The 22734-nt window shown below is 46.4% G+C and overlaps 1 protein-coding gene across 35 annotated transcripts in view; it reads right to left on the reverse strand.

Moving 5' to 3' along the window:
• SOD1 (superoxide dismutase 1) overlaps positions 1–22734 on the reverse strand; it is a 1049346-nt gene that overhangs the window by 70712 nt on the left and 955900 nt on the right. The window contains exon 1 of one of the 35 annotated variants that reach the window (XM_050786107.1): positions 9570–9579. The exons of the other annotated variants lie outside the window; for them this stretch is intronic. The gene's annotated coding sequence lies outside the window, so the exon portion shown is untranslated. Of the gene's footprint in view, positions 1–9569; positions 9580–22734 lie in introns of those variants that run through there. 35 annotated transcript variants of the gene reach the window in all.

A 22734-nucleotide genomic window follows, 5' to 3' on the forward strand; every position in this document is an offset into this window, starting at 1 on the left:
GGCGGGATCTGTTCCAGGCCCCTCTCCTCGGCTTGTGTCAGATGGCTGCCTTCTCCCTGTGTCTCTTCATATCCTCTTCCCTCCGTGCATGTTAGTATGTTTTTGGGAGGCCCAGTTCAACCCACAACAATTGGCCACTTTGGGAGAGCTCTTGCAAGCCCAACGGGATATCCTGGATGGTCGCAGTTAACTGGGAGTTGGGGAGGAGAATTTTCACAACATTTTATACAATAGTCTTTTTTTTTTTTTTTTGAGACAGAGTCTCGCTCTGTCACCCAGGCTGGAGTACAATGGCAAGATCTAGGCTGCCTGCAACCTCTGCCTCCTGGGTTCAAGTGATTCTCCTGCCTCAGCCTCCCGAGTAGCTGGGATTACAGGTGCCTGCCACCATGCCTGGCTAATTTCTGTACTTTTAGTAGACAGGGTTTCACCACATTGGCCAGGCTGGTCTCAAACTCCTGACCTCAGGTGATCTGCCTGCCTTGGCCTCCCAAAGTGCTGGGATTACAGGCGTGAGCCACCGTGCCCCGCCTATACAATAGTCTTTAAAGAAAGAAAGATTTTCTATTCCTTTCTCTATTTCGTAGGGAGCTATCTATCTTGAGCCTTAGTTGTTTTTTATTCTCCATACATTTAACATAGTACAAAATAGGGCCTTGATAAAGGTCCATGGAGTTTACTGAGCCCCCTGCAGCATGGGCAGTGCCTGGCACTTACAGCAGAAGATGTGGTCGAGGCTAGTGAAAAAGAGGTTGACTTCGAAATTACACAGACCAGGTTCAAATCCTAAATTTGTTTTGTGATGACTCTCGTGGCCCTGAATTAACCCTCCAAGCCTCTGTTTGCTCATCGGTAAAATGGAAACTCTCAGAGTATCTACCCTTTGCGGTTGCTACCAGGACAAAATGATGTGATGCACATATGATGCTCAGCAGAGGGCCTGGCTCATGACAGGTGCCTCATAAACACTACAGTTGGGCACTCAGTGAATGTGTGTTGACTTGAACTGCATAGCAACATGATGTCCCCACTCGGAAAATATATTTACCTTCCAGCATTTCGGTGTGGATTGTAGAACATAGTCGGGTGCCTGGATTTCCCGCACACACTTGCCCAGCCATAACATGCATTTGACAACTTTCACATGATGGCCATCAACGTGAACATCGAAGGAAACCTGCCTCTGGGGCTTTCTTAATCTGAATTCAGTGATCATCTAAATACAAGAGCTCATTTCCATGGTTGTAAACTTTGCCTTGGATTGTTTGACCTTGGATATCGGGACTTTGTTTCTGAATTTGTTTCACAACTCAATTTGGAGAGGAAAAAAAAACAACGGAAGGTGGGAGAGCTGCTTTGCAAGAGACACACCTTGTTCAAGACACATGTCCGCCTAACAGCTCCAAGAGAGGGTGGAGAACCTTCGTTCCCTAAACCTGCATCGTGTCACAACACACAGTGACAAGATGCGCAGCAGCATTCCACTGGCTGTGGCAGACTGAGGGGAGAGTGAGTGGACATTGGAGCTATTTACATTCCCAACCAAGGCTGTGCTGGCTCCTCCCCTGGCCTTCCTGGGCCGATTCTGATAGACCTGGGTCAACAGAAATCCTGCAATAACTTTAGGGTCAGCCTCACCTCTGTGATCCCAGCACTTTGGGAGGCCGAGGCGGGTGGATCACAAGGTCAGGAGTTTGCTGGCCAACATGGTGAAACTCCGTCTCTACTAAAAATACAAAATTAGTGGGGCATGGTGGCGTGCACCTGTAATCCCAGCTACTCGGGAGGCTGAGGCAGGAGAATCGCTTGAACCCAGGAGGCAGAGGTTGCAGTGAGCTGAGATTGTACCACTGCACTCCAGCCTGGGTGGCAGAGCGACACTCCGCCTCAATAATAATAATACTAATAATAATTTAGGGTCAGTCCCAGATCCAAATGAATCGTGGTTTCCAAAAGGCAAAAGAATAAAGACATGTGAGCTACATGATGCAATGGGCTAAGGAGATTTGGCCAGCTGGACCACAGGGCATGACATAACACACAGCTGGCTTCAGGCGTGGGCCACCCCCACCTCTCCTGACCCCTAAAAAGACCTTCATTGCTTCCAGGTAGAAGAAAGTGGTTTGAGTTATAGAGGAGGAGGGTTTGCTACACTGGGTTGACGCCGAGGTTTCTTGGAAGTGTGGGGAACAGTGGGGAGTGGGGAAAAGATGATTGACAGGACAAGATAAATAAAGCTAGTCGATCAGGATTCTCTCACCTCTCAATAATGTTGATAATAATTGGCATTTCTGAGCTTTGGCTGTAAGACAGGCAGCAAATGAGGTGTTTGTCATATGTTATCTCTGGTTCTCACAACTCTCAAGGTGGCTTTTATTTTATTTATTTATTTATTTATTTATTTATTTATTTTATTTTATTTTATTTTATTTTTTTTTTGAGACGGAGTCTCACGCTGTTGCCCAGGCTGGAGTGCAGTGGCGCGATCTCGGCTCACTGCAAGCTCCGCCTCCCGGGTTCCCGCCATTCTCCTGCCTCAGCCTCCTGAGTAGCTGGGACTACAGGCGCCCGCCACCGCGCCCGGCTAATTTTTTTGTATTTTTAGTAGAGACGGGGTTTCACTGTGGTCTCGATCTCCTGACCTTGTGATCCGCCCGCCTCGGCCTCCCAAAGTGCTGGGATTACAGGCTTGAGCCACCGCGCCCGGCATTATTTTATTTATTTATTATTATTTTTTGTAGAAACAGGGTCTTGTTATGTTGCCCACAGGCTGGTCTCCCGCTGGCCTCAAGCAATCCTCCCCGCTCAGCCTCCTAAAGTGCTGGAACTACAGGCATGAGCCACCTCACCCAGCCTCCAAGGTGGTTTTTATTACACTCGTTCCATTTATCTATGACCGCATAATAAATGACTCAAACCACAGTGGTGGGAAGCCATAACTGCTTTATGATGCTCACGGCTTCTCTGGGTCAGGGGTTGGAAGGGGCTTGTCTCTGCCCCATGATGTCTGAACTGGGAAGACTTAGAGCACAGGAGAGGCCCAATGGCTGCGGCCAGATCCATCCTGAGGTTCATCACCTCCATGCCTTGCAGCTGCTGCTGCCACCGGCTGCACCCTCTGCCTGGATGTCTGCAGTGCGCCTGCGTGAGGCCCCTCCACGATCCTGAGCTTCCTCACAGCATTTCAAGTTCCAAGAATGAATGCCCCAGGAAAGGGAGCCAAATGCAAGCTGTACTGCCTTCTACAGACCTGGAAGTCACACAGCATCATTTCTCCTCTTCCTGAGGTTCAAGTTCACCTCTCCACAGGAGGAGAGGTCAGTTGTCGTTGTAAGAAGAGCATGTGGATGGGAGATGTTGTTGCAGTCACCTTTGGAAATTTTTTCTGCCACGATGCTTGTTCGAATGGAAGGTAATGCAGACTCGAAGGGTTCCGTGGATCACTTAAGGCCAGGTGTTTGAGGTTAGCCTGGGTAACATAGCGAGACCCTGTCTCTATAAAACATTTAAAAACTAACTGGGTGTGGTGGCACGTGCCTGTAGTCCCAGCTACTTGGGACACTGAGGTTGGAGAATTGCCTCAGCCCAGGAGTTCAAGCAGTAAGCTATGATCATGCACTCCAATCTGGGCAAGAGAGCAAGATCCTGTCTCAAAAGAAAGAAAGAAGGAAGGGAAGGAAGGGAGGAGGGGAGGAGGGGAGGAGGGGAGGGAAGGAAGGAAGGGAGGGAGGAAGGAAGGGAGGGAGGGGAAGGGGAAGGGAGAAAGTTCAGCAGTTCCACAGCTGTTTTTGTTTTGTTTTGTTTTTTGAGACAGAGTCTCGCTCTGTCGCCCAGGCTGGAGTGTAGTGGTGCAATCTCAGCTCACTGCAACCTCCGCTTCCCGAGTTCAAGCAATTCTCCTGCCTCAGCCTCCTGAGTAGCTGGGATTATAGGCACCTGCCACCATGCACAGCTAATTTTTTTGTATTTTTAGTAGAGACAGGGTTTCATCATGTTGGCCAGGCTGGTTTTGAACTCCTGACCTCAAATGATCCACCCACCTTGGCCTCCCAAAGTGCTGGGATTACAGGTGTGAGCACCTGGCCACAGTTCCACAGCTTTTAAGTGCCAGCTCTGGGATCTGCACTCAAGCCACTTGGGTTTAAGGCATTTTTCTATCCATGTGACTGCACCCTGACACTGAAATCCCTGGTGCCTTTGGGTTTCCTTTGCATGTTACTTTTTCCCTTGTAATTGCCCTCTAACCATCATCTCACTTCTTCGTGATCCCTCTGATGTGCTTTGATTCTCTTTTATCATCTTTAAACCAATGGTCCCCAACCTTTTAGGCACCAGGGACCAGTTTCATGGGAGACAATTTTTCCACACATGGGGGTGGGAGGGAGGGTTTTAGGATGATTTGAGCGCATTCCATTTATTGTACACTTTATTTATATTGTGATTCCATTGTAATATATAATGAAATAATTATACAACCCACCATAATGTAGAATCAGTGGGATCCCTGAGCTTGTCTTCCTGAAACTAGATGGTCCCATCTGGCGGTCATGGGAGACAGTGACAGATCATCAGGCATTAGGTTCTCATAAGGAGTGTGCAACCTAGATCTGTCCCTTGCATTTGCAGTTGACAATAGGGTTCATGCTCCTATAGGAATCTAATGCTGCTGCTGATCTGACAGGAGGCAGAGCTCACATGGTAATGCAAGCGATGAGGAGTGGCTGTAAATACAGATAAAGCTTCGCTCACTCTTCCGCAACTTACCTCCTGCTGTTCGGCCTGGTTCCTAACAGGCCACAGACCAGTACCTGGCAGGTGCTGCTGCTGCCCAGGGCATGGGGACCCCCGCTATAAACCATTTGCCCTTAAACTTCATTTCTGCCAATAAACAAAGCACAGATGTGACTCCATATGCAGCCCGCTCCCTCTGGGATCCCAGATCACACGCTCTGATGACAGGGCTCCTGGATGTGCCATGGGGCTGACATCTCCTGCCTTTTTCACCCCCAAAGCCCTCAGGAACACAAGCAGGGAGAGGGCACTTGTTATTGGGAAAAGACTGCAATCCACATTAAATACACAGGAAGCAAATCCTTACCACACTGACTGCTTAAATCCCTTTTCTAATAATTAAAAGCAATCAACTTTGTAACCAGTGGAAGCACTATGGTTTGAGCCCAGAGCTTAAGATAATCAGATATGGGCTGGGCGCGGTGGCTCACGCCTGTAATCCCAGCACTTTGGGAGTTCGAGGTGGGTGGATCACCTGAGGTCAGGAGTTTGAGACCAGCCTGGCCAACATGGTGAAACCCCATCTCCACTAAAAATACAAAAATTAACCAGGCTTGGTGGCACACGCCTGTAATCCCAGCCATTGCACTCTGCACTCCAAGCTTACTCTGTCAGCTTGAGTGACAGAGTAAGACTCTGTCTCAGAAAAAAAAAAAAAAAAAAGATAATCAGATAAGGCAGCCCCACTAGGTCAACAGGTAAATTCTCTTTCTCTAAATCCCACTTACAACCATCCGTATATTGGTTCTTCTATTGTTCAGACATCTTACATATTTTCCTCATTAAAAACTGTGAATCTTTTATGGTATACAATGTGCCCTAACCTCCTTCTATTCCCTCATCTTCAGCCCAGTATCCCTGTCCCCTCCCGGCTATGTCATTCCTTTGTCCTCTGCCACTTGAAGTCTCTATAGGCTCTTGCATTGAGTCTTTCCTGCTTGTTCGCATCCTCCAAGGCTAAGAGCCCCTTCCATAGGCTCTTAATGCATAACAGGTTCTCAGAGATCGGCTGTTTCAGCCACAATGACCAGACTCGGGGGTCTGATGTCTTCATCTGCTTGGGCTACCATAACAAAACCACAGGCTGGGTGGCTTCCGCAACAGGAATGTATTTCTCACAGTTCTGGAGGCTGGAAGTCTGCGATCAGGGTGCCAGCACGGTCAGGTTCTGGTGGGGGCACTCCTCCTGGCTTGCTGTGTGCTGATGTGGCCTTTCCTCAGTGTGTGTTGGAGCGGGAGAGAGCGTGCATGCAAGCTCCTGGGGTTTCATCTTATAAGGACACTAATCCCATCATGAGGAGCCCACCCTCATGACCTCAACTGAACCTCATTACCTCCCAAAGGCCCCATCTCCAAATACCATCATATTGGGTATAAAGATGGTGAGTGGGGCCGGGCGCGGTGGCTCAAGCCTGTAATCCCAGCACTTTGGGAGGCCGAGACGGGTGGATCACGAGGTCAGGAGATCGAGACCATCCTGGCTAACACGGTGAAACCCCATCTCTACTAAAAAATACAAAAAACTAGCCGGGCGAGGTGGCGGGCGCCTGTAGTCCCAGCTACTCAGGAGGCTGAGGCAGGAGAATGGCGTAAACCCGGGAGGTGGAGCTTGCAGTGAGCTGAGATCCGGCCACTGCACCCCAGCCTGGGTGACAGAGCAAGACTCCGTCTCAAAAAAAAAAAAAAAAAAAAAAAAAAAAGATGGTGAGTGGGTACGATTCAGTTCAGAGTACTGGCGGACATATTTTAGGAGCCCGCCACTAGCTTTTAAGCTTCACTGCCATCTTACCTAGGGCTCCAGGGCACTGCAAATGGGAAAAAAGCGATCAACTGTTCACAGGAGATGTCTGTTACAATTTCCCATTTCTTTTATGGTAGGTGGAGTAGTGAGGGCTTGGGAGACAGACTTCCTGGGGTTTGAATCCTAGTTTTTCTATTTACTAGCTGTGTGACTTTGGGCATATAGCCCAACCTCTCTGTGCTAATAACGATACCTACCTTATAAGATAGTTGGGGGAGATTGTATACCATAAAGCAGGTAAAGCGTTAGCACTTAGCCTTTTAAATAATATTAACTATTTATTAGTCTTCCTATTTAACGATACAAGTGAGCCATTTTTCCTGTTGAAAGAATAGAAAATGTGATAATAAAAGAGAAATGTGAGCTGGGCACAGTGGCTCACACCTGTAATCCCAGCACTTTGTGAGGCAGAGGCAGGTGGATCACCTGAGATCAGGAGTTCAAGACCAGCCGGGCCAACGTGGAGAAACGCCCCCCCGCCTTTCTACAAAAATACAAAAGTTAGCAGGGCATGATGGTGGTGCCTATAATCCCAGCTACTCAGGAGGCTAAGGCAGGAGAATCGCTTGAATCCAGGAGGAGGAGGTTGCAGTGAGCTGAGATTGTGCCATTGTACTCCAGCCTGGGTGACAAAGCAAGACTCCATTTCAAAAAAAAAGACAGAGAGAGAAATGTGGAAAAGGAAAAAGTAAGGGAATGATTTGAATGGGAAGGAAAGTTGGAATGTGTTGGGATAAGATAGAGGTTAGGTTAGGACAAGCCTCTGGAAAAAGGTACCCACAGTTTGCAGTCCAGTAGAAACAGAATGTAATTTACAAATGAAAGCCACAAGTGTAAGCCATATATGTAATGTAAAATTTTCCAGTAGCCACATTTAAAAAGTAAAGAGACAGTTGAAATTAATTCTAGTAATATATTTTATTTAACCCGATTTATATAGTTCTGTATGATAACCCACTATATGGTATATTTTAGATAACCCAATACAGTGACTACCGTACAAAATAATCTAAAATTATTAATGTGACTTTTACATTCCTTTTTCATCCTCAGTCTTTGCCATCTGGTGTGGGTTTTATGCTTATAGCACATCTTAAGTCAGACTAGCCATGTTTCAAGTGCTTAATGGCCACCTGTGGCCAGTGGCTATCGTATTGGACAGCGCAGGTCTAGTTTCAGACATTCATTCTTATTTCTCTGAGTATCTGCCGTGACTTGCAAGCCCTATACACAGAGAATATTTTTAGAAGCTGTTAACAAATTGAGGCTCCAGGCAGCAACCACCCATCCTGCCACAGCAGGATCCACCCCTTGCCACGCGTCTCCTGTTTTCCTTTAAGGTGTTATAGCACTTCATTTCGCCACCCACTCGAGGGCTGATATTTAAGGGCCTGTTTTGGTTCCATCCTTACATTTGAATTCATGTAACCCATGGCAACAGTGAGGCTCCTGAAGCTGATTGTGATGTTTAGTTTCCACAATGCTGAGTTGAGAGTTAGGGGGAAAAAAGCATTTGTCTGTAGCTTGGAAAGTGACAACAGGGCCACAGGGAGACTTTGCTTTGGCAAACTGGATGGCGTTGTTACTGTTATCCACATACCCTCTAAGAAACACGTGACTCCTTCCTTCTCTGGACCTTTGTTAGCAGAATGAGGTCCTTATAGCAGAGTTGATCGAGCCAGGATCTGAGGGTTGAGCTCTATAGGGGCGACTTGGCCGCATATGGAGAAACAATGTTTTCTTAGCCATCACCTCCATTACCCACCAGGTCAGCCTCAAGAATGTGCTTTTAGGATTACTCCTGGCGGATGGCTTGAATGCCAGGTTTGAGCACGGGGCCACTGCACAGCTGTACGAGGCGCCACCTGCATTTTATTCCATAGAGATGGGTGCCCCTGGACTATGTACCTTCATGCTCCAAATAGGTCAAATACTGTTTGGTAACAATACGAAGACAGTGGTTGCTTTTTTCACTCTCATTCACTCATGAGTGTAGAAGGGAGTTTTCCTGAGGTTGTCCGACGTGATGACGTTTTTGTTCTGACAGCCAGTGAATGTGCGCTGATGTATGCTCGTGTCTTACATTTTTCATGGTTTTATGTATACGATGAGAAAGGTGCCCCGGTCCCAGTTGTAACCTGGCATCCCTGTTTAATGAGGGAATTTGGAAGTCAGGAGACCCAGTTCTAATCCCAGCTCCATTGATATCTAGTTGGGGGACCTCTCTGAGGCCATTACCTCATCATAAAGAGTGGATCAGATCAGATCATTTGGATTGCTGGGATTCTTCAGGTTCTAGAGCACTCGATTCTCTGTCCTTTTTTTTTTTTTTTCTTTAGAGACAGGGGCTTGCTCTGTCCCCCAAGCTAAACCACAGTGGCATGATCATAGCTCACTGCAGTCTCAAACTCCTGGGCTCAAGTCATCCTCCTGCCTTAGCCTCCTGAGTAGCTGGGAATACAGGCATGTGCCACCATGCCTGGCTAATTTTAAAATTTTATTTAGAGATGTGTTCTCGCTATGTTGCCCATGCTGGTCTTGAACTCCTGACCTCAATCTATGTACCTTTCTGAGAGTGAATGTCTACCCTCAAGAAAATGTCTGAAAAGAGTATAGCTTAGTAGGTAGCATCATCTTCACGCACAGAGAAGCCCTGTTTCCTCCGTACACAAACTCAGTTCCTACAGGATTAGACTCAACACCCTTAGAAGGTCCTCTCGGACCCTTTCCCTTCTCTAAACTCGTGTCCCCTTCTCTGTCCCCTTACTCTTTGCTACAATTATAACATCTTCTCAAGATCTCAATCCCACCCACTCTATGGCTCATATGTCTTTCTTCCAGCTGTTTCCTCTCTGTAGAAAACCTCTCCCCTCTTCATGTGGCAAACCCTCTACAGTCCCAACTCTGATGCTGCCTCCTCCAGGAAGGCCTCTCTGACTTATTCTGGCTGAAGCAGGCACATAAACTACACACAAAACCCCATCCTTTTCTCTTACCACTGGATCCAAGACATCGTAAGACATCATATTATTTAACCTAACATGCTTCAAATATAGCTACTACTTTTTTTTTTTGAGACAGAGTCTCGCTTTGTCGCCCATGCTGGAGTGCAGTGGCATGATCTTGGCTCACTGCAACCTCCACCCCCCGGGTTCAAGCATTTCTCCTGTCTCAGCCTCCCGAGTAGCTGGGACTACAGGTGTGCACCACCACACTGGGCTGATTTTTGTGTTTTGGGTAGAGATGGGGTTTCACCATGTTGGCCAGGATGGTCTCCAACCCCTGACCTCAAGTGATCTGCTCTCCTCAGCCTCCCAAAGTGCTGGGATTACAGGTGTGAGCCACTGCACCCAGCCTGTTTTGTGGGTTTTTTTGTTTGTTTGTTTTGTTTTTTGTTTTTGAGACGGAGTCTCGCTCTGTTGCCCAGGCTGGAGTGCAATGGCACGATCTCAGCTCACTGCAACCTCTGCCTCCTGGGTTCAAGCGATTCTCCTGCCTCAGCTTCCTGAGTAGCTGGGACTACAGGTGCATGCCACTGCTCCTGGTTAATTTTTGCTTTTTTTTTTTTTTTGAGACGGAATCTCACTCTGTCCGCCGGCTGGAGTGCAGTGGCATGATCTCAGCTCATTGCAACCTCCGCCTCTCGGGTTCCAGCAATTCTCCTGCTCAGCCTCCCGAGTAGCTGGGACTACAGGCACACACCACCATGCCCAGCTAATTTTTTGTATTTTTAGTAGAGATGGGGTTTCACCATGTTGGCCAGGATGGTCTCGAACTCTTGACCTTGTGATCCACCCCCACTTGGCCTCCCAAAGTGCTGGGATTACAGGAATTTTTGCATTTTTAATAGAGACTGGGTGTCACCATGTTGCCCAGGCTGGTCTCAAACTCCTGACCTCAAGTGATCTGCCCGCCTTGTCCTCCCACAGTGCTGGGATTACAGGCATGAGCCACCACGCCCAGCCCCAGTCTGTTTTTTTGTTTTGTTTTTTTGTTTTTTGAGACAGAGTCTCGCTCTGTCGCCCAGGCTGGAGTGTAGTGGCGCGATCTCGGCTCATTGCAAGCTCCGCCTCCCGGGTTCCTGCCATTCTCCTGCCTCAGCCTCCCGAGTAGCTGGGACTACAGGCACCCGCCACCTCGCCCAGCTAGTTTTTTTTGTATTTTTTAGTAGAGACGGGGTTTCACTGTGTTAGCCAGGATGGTCTCGATCTCCTGACCTCATGATCTGCCCGTCTTGGCCTCCCAAAGTGCTGGGATTACAGGCATGAGCCACCGCGCCCGGCCCCAGTCTGTTTTTTAATAGCAGTTTAACCTGTATCCAAACTAGTACCCTCAGTTTTCTATATCTTTTCTAAGTATCTCTTTTTCTTCTGCCAAATGTGGCAGAGAAGATATAGAAAACTGAGGATACTAGTTTGGATATGGGTTAAGCTGCCATTACTAATTCTTGCCAAATTCTCCAACTGAATTATAAAACTCATCTGAACACTATTTTCCATGTGGCCAACTACACCTGCTTTGTTATTGGCACCTAGTTTTTCTCACCCCATCCTCCTGCTCGGGGCAGGCGGGGAATGGTTGCTCTTCAGGCTGTCTGCACAGTAACTACCCCCCAGGACTTCTTGTGTTGCAGCCTAGGTTTTCTGTATCCTGGGTCATCTTTCCTCACACTTAAGAGTTTTAATTTGCTTTTTTGTTGCGCTGTAACTTACATAGAGTGCACTAATATTAAATGTCTAGTTTGCTACGTTTACATATGTCCACACTTGTGTAACCGCTGACCAGATCAAATTGTAGGACATTGCCATCATCCCAGAAGCTCCCCCACCGCATGCTGTGCCTTTTCATCCAGCAATCACCTCCATCCCCAAGGCCAAGCATCATTCTGACGTGTGAGTGTGTGTGTGTGTGTGTGTGTGTGTGTGTGTGTGTGTGTGTGTGTGTGTCACGGTCTCATTCTGCTGCCCAAGCTGGAATGCAGTGGTGTGATCAAGATTCACTGCAGCCTCAACCTCCTGGTGCAATCTTTGCACCTCTGCCTCTCAAGTAGCTGGGATTACAGGCGTGCACCACCACCCCTGGCTAATTTTTCATTTTTATTTTCATAGAGATGTTGTAGAGATGTTTTATTTTTATTTATTTATATTGATTTTTGTAGAGATGTTTTATTTTTTATTTTTGTAGGGATGTTGTCCATGCTGATCTCAGACTCCTGGGCACAAGCAATCCTCCCAATTCGGACTCCTAAAGTGGTGGCATTACAGTCATGAGCCACCATACCCAGCCCATTCTGACTTCTGTTACCATAAATCAGTTTTATAGGGCACTAATCCCATTCATAAGGGCCCCACTCTTATGACCGTCAACCTAAATAAACAGAGGCTCTCCAAAAGAAAATGATATTTACTTGGGAAAAGAGCATTACAATGGGCATATGCATGCTATAATAAACTAGGTATGTATTCAGGGAGGTAAAAGAAGACAAAAGAAGACAAAGACACTTTTTTAAAGGAAAAAGTGAAGAGAATTACATAATTGTTTTGAAATAATTATTATTGGCTGCAAAGATCAGTAACAAAGGTGATGCCAGTACAAGGTTGGACAGACAGTTGCTGAGTAGATGTCCTTGCAAAAGTTTTTCGTTTTTGTGTTTTTCGTAGAGTCGGAGTCTCCCTATGTTGCTTGCCCAGGCTGGTCTCAAACCCCTGAGCTCAAGCAATTCTCCTGCCTTGGCCTCCCAAAATGCTGGGATTACAGGTGTGAGCCACCGCACCCAGTCATGAACGTATTCTTTTGTGTAAGGTTATCACGGCCATTGTGCTAGGTTGTGAGTTCTGCAGTCTTTGTGATAGTTTCGTTACTAGGCATACAAGCAAGAGAATCTTCTCTTCATGGTCTTCCCCGTCTTTATGTGCCAGGAGTTTCGTTTGTTGGTTGGTTTGTTTAGTTTTCTTTAACACTAGTGAGTCCATTTTGATTCTGACAACTACTCCCAAAAAGCCCCACCTTCTATTTTTTTTTTTTTTTTTTTTGAGATGGAGTCTCACTCTGTTGCCCAGGCTGGAGTGCAGTGGCACGATCTTGGCTCACTGCAAGCTCTGTCTGCCGGGTTCCCGCGATTCTCCTGCCTCAGCCTCCCGAGTAGCTGGGACTACAGGCGCCCGCCACCACGCCCGGCTAATTTTTTGTATTTTTTTTTTTTTTTTTTTTGAGGCGGAGTCTTCACTCTGTCGCCCAGGCTGGAGTGCAGTGGCACCATCTCGGCTCACTGCAAGCTCCGCCTCCCGGGTTCGCGCCATTCTCCTGCCTCAGCCTCCGGAGTAGCTGGGACTACAGGCGCCCGCCACCACGCCCGGCTAATTTTTTGTATTTTAGTAGAGACGGGGTTTCACCGTGTTAGCCAGGATGGTCTCCATCTACTGACCTCGTGATCCGCCCACCTCGGCCTCCCAAAGTGCAGGGATTACAGGCGTGAGCCACCGCGCCCGGCCAATTTTTTGTATTTTTAATAGAGATGGAGTTTCACAGTGTTAGCCAGAATGATCTCGATCTCCGGACCTCGTGATCCGCCCGCCTTGGCCTCTCAAAGTGCTGGGATTACAGGCGTGAGCCACTGCGCCCTGCCTCCACCTTGTATTAAATAATGCCATCACCATGGGAGGTAGGATTTCAACATATGAATTTGGGAGGGAAACAAACATTCAGACCATAGCAGGATCCCCCTTTGTAGGAACTTCTTCAGCAACCAGAGCTTCTCTTGCTTGGTGAAGTAACCATCAGAACCTTCTCTTCAGCACCAGAACCTAACCTTCCCTTCCCCTTCCCTTCCCTTCCACTTCCCTTCCCCTTCCCTTTCCTTCCCCTTCCCTTCCCCTTCCCTTCCCTTCACTTTCCCTTCCCCTTCCCTTCCCCTTCGTTCTTGCTTTTCTTTTCTTTTCTTTACTTTTTTTTTTTTTTTTTTTTTTGACAGGGTCTTCCTCTGTTGCCCATACTGGAGTGCAGTGGTGTGATCTTGGCTCACTGAGACCTCCTGGGGTCAAGCAATGCTCCCACTTCAGCCTCCCAAGTAGCTGGGACCACAGGCACACACCACCATATCTGGCTTTACTTATTTATTTATTTATTTATCTGGAGAGATGGGGTTTTGTCATGCTGCCCAGACTGGTCTTGAACTCTTGAGCCCAAGTGATCCTCCCACCTTGGCCTCCCAAAGTGCTGGGATTATAAGCGTGTGCCACTGCACCCAGCCAGAACTTACCATTTTCAGACATTTTGTTGATATATCCTGTCTGCTGTTGCCTGGTCTCCCACAGTCTTTGATCAATATCCTTTATGTCTACTACAGAGTTGCTAGACTTGATTTCCCAACTTAAAAAGCAAAACCTCCCCAGATGCTTAAACAACTCTTCAAAATCTAATAAATCAAACTTCCAATACTGAAATCTCTTAAAAGACCAATATTATTTATCAACATATTCCATTTCTCTATCTATGTATAGATATATATGTATATGTATATATGTGTTCAATCTGCCATGTTTAATTGGAATTCCTTCTGATGTTACAGCCCTTCACACATTTAAACATGTCTTCCCCAGATTTGAAGATCTTGCCTCCATCTCTTCCCCAGCTCAGCAAGCTCATTTTCTTCCATGGTCCTCATGGGACATTATCATCACAGCCTCACCACATTGTCACCTGCAGGATAGCTCTTCAGATGAACTCTTCAGAAAGTCTATTTCTCTGTCTCTCTCTCTCTCTCTTTTTTTTTTTTTTTTTTTTTTTGAGACAGAATCTCACTCTGTTGCCCAGGCTGGAGTGCAATGGCGCAATCTTGGCTCACTGCAACCTCCACCTCCTGGGTTCAAGCAATTCTCCTGCCTCAGCCTCCTGAGTAGCTGGGATGACAGTCACTCACCACCACCCCCAGCTAATTTTGGTAGAGATGGGGTTTCGCCATGTTGGCCAGGCTGGTCTCAAACTCCTGACCTCAGCCTCAATCTGCCTGCCTCGGCCTCCTGAAGTGCTGGGATTACAGGCGTGAGCCACCATGTCTGGCCTTGATTGCCTTTCTTTTAGCTCTTTTGAGATACCTTAATGTCCTGCCATCTGGCACTTCCATCCCATCAACTCTTTCACATTCCTTTGTGATTCTTTCTCAACCCCTTTTAATTTTAGCACCTGCTTTAGATGGCTGAGATTCTGCATTAAGGTTACTACTGTCTTCATACACCTTTTTAGGCCCTGGCTGAATTTTGGATTCTTTTCATGGTCTCCCAAAGTGCTGGGTGAAACCTCTGTCTGTACTGAAAAAACAAAAATTAGCTGGACGTGGTGGCGGGCACCTGTAATCCCAACAACTTGGGAGGTTGCAGTGAGCTGCGATTACGCCACTGCACTCCAGCCTGGGGGACAGAGAAAGACCTTGTCAAAAAAAAAAAAAAAAGCATATTCATTCATTTTAGCTTTCTGAGGATATTGGTCAGTCCTTGCAAAATTCCCAAGAAGCTGGCTGCATGATGGACCCTCACTTTCATTGCTTGTGGACTGGCTTTACTATCTGTAATTAACAGTGAGGAACTTCGTGGATGGTATTCTTTTGTAGGCATGAATTTCTAGCCGAAGAACATCTTTCAGCTCTCAGCATTGTTCAACTGAATGTTGCTATGAGACTGCAGCTATTTATTCCTCTAAAGATCTCTTGCGTGGCTCTGGTGACAGAGTCTATTTTTCATAGCTACGCAGTCTTTCTTCTTATTTAAAAAAGAAATAGAAGACTCTTACCATTTATTTAACATCTCCTATGAATACATAAGAATATTAGATGGGGGGTGGACACCAGAGGTATTGGGAGTGTAGAGGCCTTTTCAACTGTTTAATTTCTGTTTTATTCCCATGACGTGGTAGAAAGTTGATTTGCCTTGAAGAATCAAAGATCATCAAGCTCTCACTGAATGTTCCAATAATGTGCTTAAACAGTTAAAAATAGGTATGTTTTGGAATAATAATCAATGGGTTTGGAATAATAATAATACATGGGTTTTAGAGTAAATAGGCTATAAATATTCTTATTGATCAATACCATGGCGCATACCTGTCTCACAATAGAGGGGCGTGGTTTCACCTGTCTATTAACCTTTCCTTCTTTTCAGCTTGAATATCTCAATTTTTCTTTTTCTTTTTTTTTTTTTTTTTAAATAGAGTCTCACTCTGTCACCCAGGCTGGAGTGCAGTGGCATAATCTTGGCTTACTGCAACCTCCGCCTCCCAGGCTCAAGCGATTCTCCTGTCTCAGCCTCCCAAGTAGCTGGGATTACAGGTGCCCGCCACCACATCTGGCTAATTTTTGAATTTTGTAGTAGAGACAGTGCTTCACCATGTTGTCCAGGCTGGTCTCAAACTCCTGACCTCATGTGATCCGCCTGCCTCAGTCTCCCAAAATGCTGGGATTACAGGCACGAGCCACCGCACCCTGTTGAAAACCTCGATTTTCCTTTGGGGATTTACCCCTCTCTCAGGGTGATAGTCAAAATCTGCAACAACTGAAATGACTTGGGCATGATAACGTTCAACTAGGCAGAATGGATGCTCAACCCAGCCTTTCTCAGCAGATACACTTTTGGGGAGTCCTGAAATCAGAATGTCCTGCCCTTCTTTATCCAAAGGCTGGACATGAACCAAGCGAGGTCTAACAGACTCTCTATCCCCAGTATTTGTATACTGACCAGTGACACAGGCAGGGCTGAAAACAACTGTCCCAAAGGTGTTGCCCTGGAAACACCAGCTTCCTGGACACCTAATACCCCGTTTCCTGTCCTTTGTGAGATGTCGTTGTTCAGCTGGTCCTGTTTTTCTATAAGCTACCACCATATCCATCTAATACATTTCCTTTGTTTATTTCTTTTTTGCTTATATTACCTAGAATCTATTTCTATTACAAACAAGGCAACAGAAATAAATGTATCAGGTGATTGTGAGGAGAGCACCAGTCCTGCTTCCCTTGTGCTATTATTATTGTTATTATTATGACTGAGATGGATTCTCGCTCTGTGGCCCAGCAGGAGTTCACTGGTGCAATTTCAGCTCACTGCAACCTCCGCCTCCCAGGTTCAAGTGATTCTCTTGCCTCAGCCTCCCGAGTAGCTGGGACTACAGGCACGTGCCACCATGCCCAGCTAATTTTTGTGTTTTTAGTAGAGACGGGGCTTTACTGTTGGCCTAGGCTGGTCTCAAACTCCTGACCTTGCAATCCGCCTGCCTCAGCCTCCCAAGTGTTGGGATTACAGGTGTGAGCCACCACACCCGGCCATGCTATTATTATTATTATTATTTGTTATTTGTAGGTATGACCAGTACATGGAACATAAAACACACACACACACACACACACAAACACATCTAAGAAGCCTTTGTATTTTGAAAAATAAGATCTTAAAGCAAATTTTCGGTAATGGGAATCCTGTTTTCCTATCATTTCATTACAGAATTGCAGGAATATTCCTCTGGGAGGAAAAATGTCTTCAATAGAATAAGTAGAAAACGGGATAAAAATGAAAATAGGAAAAACTGTTTTGGGGCGATGGGCCTGTTTATGCATGAGTGTAATGAAAGGCTTGGACCAGAAACAGCAGAAGTGCCAAGCCTTCTGAGTCACTAGCCCTGTGTGGAGCTAGAATTTTTTTTCAGCCAGGCACAGTGGCTCATGCCTGTAATCCCAGCACTTCGGGAGGCTGAGGGGGGTGGATCGCTTGAGCTCAGGAGTTCAAGACCAGTCGGGGTAACATGGTGAAACCTTGTCTCTACAAAAAATACAAAAATTAACCAGGCGTGGTGGCTCGTGCCCATGGCCCCAGCTACTCGGGAGGCTGAGGTAGGCAGATAGCTTGAGCCTGGGAGGCAGAGGTTGTAGTGAACTGTGATGGCACCATTTTACACTACAGTCTGGGTGACAAAGTGAGACTCTTGTCTCGAAAAAAAGAAAAAAAAAATTTTTCTTTAACATAGCTTCCTCCGTAGAGTCCCCCTTTGACGCTTGGTCACTAGATCAAGTCCTCTAGAACACTAGAACATGTTTCTTCCATTCTGATGCACACACGAATCACTTGGAGGATCTCATGAAAATGTAGAGTGTGAGCCAGTGCCTGTAATCCCAGCAACTCAGGAGGCTGAGGCGGGAGGATTGCTCCAGCCCAGGAGTTCAAGACCAGCCTGGGCAACATAGCAAGACCCTGTCTCTAAAAAAAAAAGGTAGAGTCTGATCCCACATTTATAAGCTCCTAGTGATCCCGATGCTGCAAGCCCTAGGACCACACTTTGAGCAGCAAGATTGACGGTCAGGATTTCTCTGCAGCCTCAGTTTCTCAGGTACTCCACTCAGGGGTTCCAGACCATCTCCATCTGCGTAGACTAGAACACACTTGTCACACCATGCCTAGCCAGCAGGTGTCATCAGAGTGCTCCGAGAGTCACACCAGATCAGATTTCTAAGGACCCTTGATATGTTTCAAAAAGATTCATGTATAGGAGCTTTAAGAATCTCCCAAGTAAGCATATTCCATAGCTTTGGGTTATAGTTTGAACCCCCAAGCAAAGTGACCAGTGAGGGAGGTTCTCACTAGGTATTTATTTTTATTTATTTATTTTTTTGAGACGGAGTCTTGCTCTGTCACCCAGGCTGGAGTGCAGTGGCACGATCTCAGCTCACTGCAACCTCCACCTCTGTGTTCAAGTAATTCTCCTGCCTCAGCCTCCCGAGTAGCTGGGATTACAGGTATCCGCCACCACACCTGGCTAATTTTTGTATTTTTAGTAGAGACAGGGTTTTACCACGTTGGCCAGGATGGTCTCGATCTCCTGACCTCATGATCTGCCCACCTCGGCCTCCCAAAGTGCTGGGATTACAGGTGTGAGCCATGATGCCTGGCCAAATCTCACTAAGTATTTTTATAACTGTTTTTTTCTTTCTGATTTTAAAATCATCTGTCCATGCCATACTGTGGAAATTTGGCTGCGGACATTTGTAATAGGTAAGAAGTACTTTAGGAACGCTTGCTACAGATCAATTTTTAGACAGCTTTCTCATGCATTATCTTATTGCTAGAAGAATCTTTGCTACAATTATTATTCCCATTTTACAGATGATAAAACAAAGGCAGAGAGGAGGATGTAGTGATTACTTCAGTGCAACAAAGATAGAGATGAGATTCAACCTTGAGCTTCTACTTGTAAGTCTCTCCTTATCCTAGTGTTTATGGAGAAGGAAAAAGATGGCATTTGGGCTTTCCTTTGCAAAGAAACTTTATTCTTCTTACCCAGATTGAAAGTTAACTAATCTCTATAGGGGATAATGGTCTACACTTTAGGAGTTCCTGGGTTCCTCATCAAAGGCTCTGAGATACTGATAGTTCTCAACATAAATCTTCCCCAAATAAAATTACACACTTTGACTACAATGATCTGAGATGCAAGAGTTCTATAAACATTGTATTTATTCATAATATCCAAGGACTTCCTGTCCTACATATGGTATCAAAACCCCTTAAAAATTTTCTGGGGAGATTAGAAATGAGTGAAGAGGTAACTTTTTTTGTTTGTTTGAGATGGAGTGTAGCTCTGTTGCCCAGGCTGGAGTGCAATGGCACAATCTTGGCTCACTGCAACCTCCGCCTCCTGGCTTTAAGTGATTCTCCTGCCTCAGCCTCCTGAGTAGCTGGGACTACAGGCATGCACCACCATGCCCAGCTACATTTTTTTGTATTTTTAGTAGAGACAGGGTTTCACTATGTTGGCCAGGACGGTCTCGATCTCTTGACCTCATGATCCACCCACCTCAGCCTCCCAAAGTGCTGGGATTATAAGCGTGAGCCACTGCACTCAGCCGTGAAGAGGTAACATTTTGAGTGTATTAAAACAAAGGCTTTCGTGGTGCCTGAGTGGAGGGACACTTAGGGGAGTTGATATGTCATCTTTGAGAACCTGCTGCAGGTTTTGCAATAATCTCCCATGCCCCACACTCATCAAATCTGGAAGAAAGAGATCACTGTCATCATCAAGGCCAAGAAGAGCAGATTTGTGAGCATCCAATCGCAGGGCAGAAGCGGCTGCTGTGGGTCATTGCTAATGCCTCTTCTAGCTCCAGGGATCACAAGACCATTGACTTTGCAAAATGAGTTATATGGGGTATTAATATGGAGAACTGGGGGGAAAATGTTGCTATGGTTAAATACATTTGAGAAACTGGTTGAAATGAAGGCACACATGTTTCTTGCTTTCAACAGGGCTTTCTGGAGCAGTTCATGCGCATTTTGAATCTTCAATGAAGGGATGGGGAAATGTGCCTCACTTGCTAGTGATGAGATTAAGGAATCCTTTGTTTCTGGAATATCTGGAGTTTACAGAACACCCTCTGAAAATCCTGATGTAATTCATTAGAGCCAGCTTCGTGGGCATGTGACCCCTGTGGTCGCACAGGGCCCCACAGTTGGTTTAAAGCTGTGCTGCTGCTGCCTCCAAATTGTTAATACATTTTGAACAAAGAGCTCCACATTTTGATTTTGTATTGGACCCTGCAAATTATGTAGCTGACCCTGCCTACAAATGTCCCAGAGGAGGAAGTGGCGGTCCAGAGAAGAGAAGGGTCTTGAGACGGAGTTTCACTCTTGTTGCCCAGGCTGGAGTGCAATGGCGTGATCTTGACTCACTGCAACCTCCGCCTCCTGGGTTCAAGTGATTCTCCTGCCTCAGCCTCCCGAGTAGCTGGGATTACCAGCATCTGCCACCACACCTGGCTAATTTTTGTATTTTTAGTAGAGACAGGGTTTCACCATGTTGGCCAGGCTAGTCTTGAACTCCTGACCTTGTGATCCATGCACCTTGGCCTCCCAAAGTGCTGGGATTATAGGCGTGAGCCACCTTGCCTGGCCTTTTTTTTTTTTTTTTTTTTTTCTGAGATGGAGTCTCCGTCTGTTGCTCAGGCTAGAGTGCATTGGCGTGATTTCAGCTCACTGCAACCTCTGCCTCCCGGGTTCAAGTGATTCTCCTGCCTCGGCCCCCCAAGTAGCTGGGACTATAGGTGTGTGCCACCACACCCAGCTAATCTTTGTATTTTTAGTAGAGATGGGGTTTCACCATGTTGGCCAGGCTAGTCTTGAACTCCTGACCTCAGGTGATCCACCCACCTTGGCCTCCCAAAGTGCTGGGATTATAGGTGTGAGCCACCTTGCCCGGCCTTTTTTTTTTTTTCTGAGATGGAGTCTACGCTGGACTGCAGTGGCACAATCTTGGCTCACTGCAACCTCTGCCTCCCAGGTTCAAGCGATTCTCCTGCCTCAACCTCCCCAAGTAGCTGGCACTACAGGTGTGCGCCACCATGCCTGGCTAATTTTTGTATTTTTAGTAGAGACAGGGTTTCACCATGTTGGCCAGGCTAGTCTTGAACTCCTGACCTCAGGTGATCCGCCCGCCTTGGCCACCCAAAGTGTTGGGATTACAGGCATGAGCCACTGTGCCCAGCCAAGAGAAGAGTCTTGATCTAAACACTCTTCCTGCCTCTGCCTCTGCTTGCTCTATTCTCTCTTGTTTTCTACTGCAGCCCTTCTTTTCACCGCCATCTCTTTTTCTCATTTGCATTTTCTATTCTACTCCTTCTTCCTTTTTATCCTCTCTCTTCCACCTCTAGACATAGGAGATTTTCTCCAGCCCAGTTTCATAAGTCACTAGAATAATGTTCTCTGTGTTTCCTTGGTTCCCTTTTGGGCTTTTAATTATGAGAAGAGCCCGCATACTTTATCAAATGTTCACAGCTTAGAGGATGGCCATTTATATAAAACTGCTGTTGTAATACTGCTGGATGTTACAACTCTGCTCTGGGCATTGCAACATTCTCTAATTTGCATGTGGGCATTCAGGGAGGGAAGAATAGAACATAGTAGAAAGTGGAAAAAGCACATTTCAAAGAAAATGAAAACAACACCTTCTGAGGCTAATAATCTCTTCTGTCTAAACTTATTAAATTAATGGTTTGGAATGAAATGTGGCTGTTACCCTCTTCTTACAGTTAAAGGAAAGAGTCTTCTTAGTGCCCCTCAGCACATCAAGGGAAGAATCAGAGCTAAAGGTGGATAACAGCATTTCTCACCTCTTTCCAGAAAGGATTTATGTATCATAATAAGGCAAGCTTCTCTGCCTGGCTTTTAGGGCCCTCAGAGACCACCCATCCTGTCCAACCCAGTCTCCGTCTTTCTCCTTTACTTTCCATCTTTGTCAAGGGTTTTTTTTTTTTTTTTGTTTTTTGTTTTTTGCTAGTGGTATAAATGCAGTTCAAACTGCTGTAAGGAAAAAAAGAGATGTATTAGTTCCCCATATCCGGGCGCATAAGTAAGGAATGGGAATGGCTTCAGGTAGAGTTGGATTCAGGAAGCCAAATTATGCCATTTAGACCCCTTTCCTGTCCCCCTGCTTCTCTGTGATCTCTGCTTTCCTTTGGGCCATATTCTCTGGCCAGATAGCTCCACATGGAGGCCAAGATCATCTCTGACAGCTCTCAGCTTAGCTTCCTTCATGGCTTCTGCTCTAGAGAAAATGTCGTTCTCCCAAGAGTTCCATAGGAAAACTGGAGGAGCAATTCTGGCCCAGTCAGGTTCTGACTCACAGCTTTTGAGCCCACCCCTCAACCCATCACAGTAACCCAGAAAATGGCATGCACTCTGATTGGCCTGGGAGGGTTGGCCATGTGCCCACTCGTATGATGCTGCTGGAAGAAGTGCAGCTAAATCACACGGGAATGGGTTAATGGGTTCTCCCTGAGAAAGAGGGTTCCTAATACTAGAAGAAAGGGAGGAGACATGTGCCAAGCAGACAAAACAATGACAACTCTAGGCGACTGTGCCGTCTCTGTCCTGTTCCTTGCCTCCTCCCTCCTCCCACACTAGTGACAGAGAAGTTAAGAAGAAATTACTGGCCGGACACAGTGGCTCATGTCTGTAATCCCAGCATTTTGGGAGGCCGAGGTAGGTGGATTACATGAGGTCGGGAGTTCGAGACCAGCCTGGCCAACGTGGTGAAACCCCGTTTCTACTAAAAATACAAAAATTAGCTGGGTGTGGTGGCGGGTGCCTGTAATCCCAGCTACTTAGGAGGCTGAG

This window comes from Macaca thibetana, chromosome 3 (assembly GCF_024542745.1).
Source record: "Macaca thibetana thibetana isolate TM-01 chromosome 3, ASM2454274v1, whole genome shotgun sequence".
NCBI classification, from domain to species: domain Eukaryota; kingdom Metazoa; phylum Chordata; class Mammalia; order Primates; family Cercopithecidae; genus Macaca; species Macaca thibetana.